Below are 5,481 nucleotides of genomic sequence, written 5' to 3'. Positions count from 1 at the left end.
GCTTCAGCTCCACTTTATTGCCATATCACAGAATAAGGTGAGCTTGGCCCTGCAAAACAAACAATGTTGTACTCTACCATATTGCTTAGCCAGAGTACTAGAAGGATATATACCTATAGCATTAAGTGTTCTTCTGAAAAAGGAGTGGAGGACTCAAGTTTGGAAAGAAAAATGCTTAACAAAGTGGATGCTTGCAGATATTGTGATATGCATACATAAGCCAAGTACAGCTCTTTCTCCTCATGAAGTAAATTAACTATGATGGGGCAGCTGTATATATTTATATGCTGTTCCTATTTGCCTAGATGTTGCAGAAAATCAGCTCTGGCATTTGAATTGAAGGTCAAAGTAGACAAGCTGGGGCAATCATGTTTATTCACATCTATGCCCTATCCATGTTGAAGTATGTGTGTTTAAAGTTTGGAAGCAAATGTGTATGTGTGCCTTAGTAGAGCTTAATCCTTCCCTCTCCTTCAATTAATTTCACTGTGTTCTGTCTCTTGAGGCATATTTCTCCCAAAGGGGAAAGATATCTCTTGTTCTCTTCTCATCTGTGTTCAATGCATATTTGTTTTAAAAATTAAGGTCCTCACTGGGTTCTTTCAAGATAGACAGAATAGGCATGCATGCAAAAAAAAAAAAAAAGAGTGGCTGCTGAATGACAGGGCGACAGGTCTTCACATCAAGTTTGAAAGCTAAGGTACAGTTAGCTGGCAGATACTTTTTTATCGAAGAAAAATAGTGGTGATACTACTTGCATTGTAATATTTTTATTAACCTTACAAGAATTATGCAAACTCAGCTAATGCCATTGTCTCAGCAGTGCCAAAAATGGACTTAGGGAACATGAGTTTGAGAATAGCTTGTTCAGACCATGGATAGTGAAACTCTGTTCATTAGATCAATTTTCTCCCCTACTCCCACTCACAGCATGACTCTTGGGATTTCCATTATAGCTAAACCCCCTTTCCCATGAGATCTCAATTTGGTGGCTTCTCGTTGTTTGTGCCCACCCCCAATCCCCATTTAGAAGGTTTTGAATTGCCTTTTCTAAAATGTTGGCAATCAGGGGATTCAAATATTTGAGGTCTTATCCTTTCCCATTTTTGCCTTGACCATCACTAGAATGCAGCGACATGAGAACTTCTCTGAAATGGAATCCAGCACCTGAATAAAGTTTTCCACTTTAAACGTAAAATAACGTTGTGGTACAGCTTAGCTCCATATTGGGGGCCCTCAGACTTTGAGCAATAATCTGATACTAGTTTTTAAAAAGGTTATACTACTGAAACAAAGTGTTTTTTCAAAGTGCTCCAGTTTGCACCCTCCAGAACTATCTGTCCATCTCCTCTGAATGAATGCCTTGAGGAGGGAATGGGCTGGATGAGAGAGAGAAAATGAAATTGAATTTAGACAAAACAGAGGTGCTGGCTATCAAGAGTCGTAATCTGGGGATGGAGGTATGTCAGTCTTGGATGGGGTTACATTCCTCCTGAAAGACTGTGTTCGTAGCTTGAGAGTACTCCTGTATCCGTCTCTCCAAATGTCAGCCCAGGTAGATATGATGGTCAGCAGTGTTTACTATCAGCTTCAGTTGATCCACCAGTTGTGCCCCTTCCGAGATTTGGAGGACCTGAAAATGGTAGTGCATGTGCTGGTAACCTCAAGTTGGGACTTCTGCAATACACTTTACATTGAGCTATCTTTGTACCAAGTTCAGGAACTCCAGTTGGTTCAATATACAGCAGCCAGATTGGTTACAGGAACACTCAGAAATTAGCATATCACCCCTATACTAAAGGCACTCCACTGACTGCCAGTCAGTTTCCAAGTTAAGTACAAGGTGTTGGTATTGACTTTTAAAGTCCTACATGGTTTGGGTCCAGGTTACCCACAGGATCACCTCCTATACAATCTGCCCCAAACTCTAATGACCTCTGGGGGATATCTCCTGCAGCCTTCCAGAACCCAACAGGCAACTATCACCCAGAGGACCTTTTCATTGGCTGCCCCATGATTGTGGAATGACCTGCTGATAGAACTCTAACAGCTAGATTCGCTGCCGGATACAAGTGAAGACCTATGTCTTCCAGCAGACCTAGTTTAATGACGAATTTCAAACTTCCATTCTATGTCTAAGTTTTGTTTTGTGCATTTTAATAAGTATTTTATGGAAATATGTTTTAATATGTGTATTCTACAGAGTGTTTTTAAACGAGTTTGTATTTTTTTTAAACAAACACTGTTTTTATTGTCATTATTATTATTCTTGTTGCTTGAGACTAAAAGCCCCATTGGAACTGATCTCTCAGCAGACAAGAAGAAATTGTGTTCTCTTGGCAACCAGGACTTGGTTGTGCAGCCCCAGGACACAGAACTCTTCAAAAGAGAAAAGATCAACCCTCAGTTACTGTGCACCAGGGTGATAAAGAGAGTTAGAGAGCTCAGGGAAAGGAGGCCAGTGATCACAGCTTTAACTAAAAGGGCTGTCCAGCTGCCCAAGAGAAAGACGTGGACAAAAGATTCCATGAAGAAAGCCTTGTAGACACTGATTCCCAAGAGGAAGGTGAGAGGCAGTTGGTAGTGTTTGGGCAAATAGTAGCATGTGAACATCCACACCAAGGCAGCCATGGTGATATAGTGGACCAGACTGATATTGGAGTTGACGCTCATCTGGATGTATTTTCAGTCAAATTCAATGCCACGAGCTCCTATCCACAGGACAAAATGATCTCTGCTGTGGCCCACTCCATGGCCACCACCATGATCTTGTACTCCCCTTTGTTTGCATTCCAGGACATCACCAGATGCAATCCCATCAGGTCAGCCAAATTCACAGTGGCCTTCATGAATTCCCCAAAGAAGTCATAGACACCCGTACCACCCTCCCAGGTTGGAAAGAAGGTTGTTAAAAACAGCATCTTACAAAGCTGGACAAAAAGATAAGTGGCTCCAGCTTGTATACATCTCCAAAAAGCATTATAATCTGACAGGCCGCTGCATTTGTAGGTGATGAAATAAGGGAAATATGCCAGTGCAAAAAATTCCCAGAGTGGATTAGGGTCATCATGGTGCAGCCTGATGAATTGAGGCTCAGGACATGAAGAGAGACGATAACAAATGCTGCCTTCTTGCAAAACCAGGATGTTCTCCAGAGGCCTTTGGCTTCTCTGACATTTCTCCTTGGTACTCACTGGACACACAACTCCTTTTCCTCAATGGTTTTGTGTTTTGATTATGTGTTTAAAGAATGTTGTAACTCGCCTCAATCCGTGAGGAGAAGCAGGTAAGAAATAAGAAAATAAATAAATAAATAATAGTCTGTCTGTCTATTCATCTATGGTATGGCAGAAGAGAATTCTGTCATGCATTCATTCAAGGTGAAAAGCTTTTTATTCTTAGGATTACCATTGATTCAGATTCCTTTGATTTCCTAAAATTCATTTCATCTTCTGTACACACCTTGACTGACAGCTGACAATGATGTAAATTGGCATCATTAACTCAGATTTTATATGATTTAATTAATTCATTTTCAACTTGACTATTAATGAAATTTCATTTCTTCAGGTTTGCTGTCATCAGATGGAAACAGGAAGCATAAGGTTCTTGTCTTTTCTCTTTTGTGGACTACAGGCAGCCCCTAAGTTACGAACATTACAGGTTCTGAAGGTTTGTTCTTAAACTGAATTTGTATGGAAATTGGAACAGGTACTTTTTTAAGTGTAACTCCAGATCCATCCATTATCCATTTAAGCTTTGGATAGAATAGGGAAGGGTTAACACTCCCTGTGGAGCTTATTTTGCAGTCTGTGCTCCTGTTCAGAAGATTTCATCTCACTTTCTGTCCCTGTGATTTTGAAAAGTTTGGCTTGTAGAAACAAGGATTGGTGATAAAGCTTCTATTGAGACACCTTTTCCCCATGAAACCACTTTCAGGAGTGAATTTTCCTTCCAAGGGTAGATTTCTCTCACTTCCTGTTGTCTCACTCCCTTCTTAACAATGAGTAGTTTGTAAGTCAGATGTTTGTAACTCGGGGACTGCCTGTATCAGGCATGTAGCTGGGGGGGGGGGGGAGGGCTTGAGGCCCCCAAAATTCTCCGGATGGTCTGCGAGAAGGCCTTAGTGGTATTTTTAAACTGCTATGTTTATTCATATCATGATCTGATCACCATGCTCAATATATCCCATATGCATAGGGGTATTGGGATAACGATACAAAAGGTTTGCTAGGGCAGATCCTCTCTCACTCAGACTCAGCCCCCTCCCCTCCGAATCAAAATAAAATCCTGGCTACAGGCTACAGGCTTGGCCTGTATTTCTCCCCCTACTTGGAGAAAAATGAAATAGAAATGAAATAATTAAATTATGCACAAGAGTATTTTTAATATGATTATATGTTCGTAATATAAACATGCCATGTGTTTTCTCATCAATTGAGGCTGGATCTACACTGCCATATAATCCAGTTTCTAAATCCAAATGATCTGTTTTGAACTGGATTATATGGCAGTGTAGATTAAAAGCAGATAATATGGATTATATGGCAGTGGAGATTCAGCCTCATATTTATGTTCATTTAAAAATATACTGAGAAAAATCTGCAAATTCATACAGAAGGGAAACATAAATGCCCTCTGGAAGGAAAATTAGTCTCACCAACTAGTATCGCACTTGGATGGAATGGGAATATGCTGAGATTTTAAGGCTGAATCTACACGGTCATATAATGCAGTTTCAGAATGCAGATTAACTGCATTGAACAGGATACAGCAGTTAATCTGTATTCTACAGATCCAGCCTAAGAGAGAAAGCCAAATCTTATAACTGGGCTCACCCAAGATCACCCTGGGGGTTTCCCCAACCAAGTGGAAATGTTAACCCTATTCTCTTGAGCCCCATCTTCACTGCCAGTTTCAGAATGCAGATCAACTGCATTGAACTGGATTATATGGCAGTACAGACTAATATAATCCAGTTCAATCTGCATTATATGAATCTACACTGATCAATGTAATCCAGTTTAAACTGCATGATTTCGTAGTGTAGATGGGGCCTTGGTATTCTAGTTCAATTCTGAAACCAAAATGCCATATTGGCTCTATTCTGAAAAATATAACAAAATGAAACATACAGATATTTATTTATTTCATTTCAAAAGCACTGCATAATAAATAAATTTAAAAAGTGATGAAATAAAGGAAATCACAAGCAGCTAAATAGTTTTAGACCAAAAGCGGGTAACAGCGACCATATTGTCCGTAGCTTTAAACAATTCCTCCTTCGTACATGAGGCAGGACATTGTGGGCAAGCATACATATGCGGAGATATTAACCTCATATCCTTATTTCAGAAACATCAGATGTCACATTGAGGGTGGTTCATTCATTCACACCTACTGTTATTGTTCTGATTAGATGTATGTGTTGGCAGCCCTTTAATGAGTCGTCTTCTTGTACACTGTCACTATTGTGCAATT

At 40.0% G+C, this 5,481-nt stretch overlaps 1 pseudogene; it reads right to left on the bottom strand.

Moving 5' to 3' along the window:
- Nucleotides 1-2,397: 2,397 nt before the first annotated feature.
- Nucleotides 2,398-3,196, bottom strand: LOC100554613 (BOS complex subunit TMEM147-like; annotated as a pseudogene).
- Between the last annotated feature and the right edge of the window lie 2,285 nt (nucleotides 3,197-5,481).

Source organism: Anolis carolinensis, chromosome 3 (genome assembly GCF_035594765.1).
Source record: "Anolis carolinensis isolate JA03-04 chromosome 3, rAnoCar3.1.pri, whole genome shotgun sequence".
NCBI classification, from domain to species: domain Eukaryota; kingdom Metazoa; phylum Chordata; class Lepidosauria; order Squamata; family Dactyloidae; genus Anolis; species Anolis carolinensis.
Note: the sequence above shows the minus strand (reverse complement) of the source record. Positions and strands in the feature narration are given on the sequence as shown.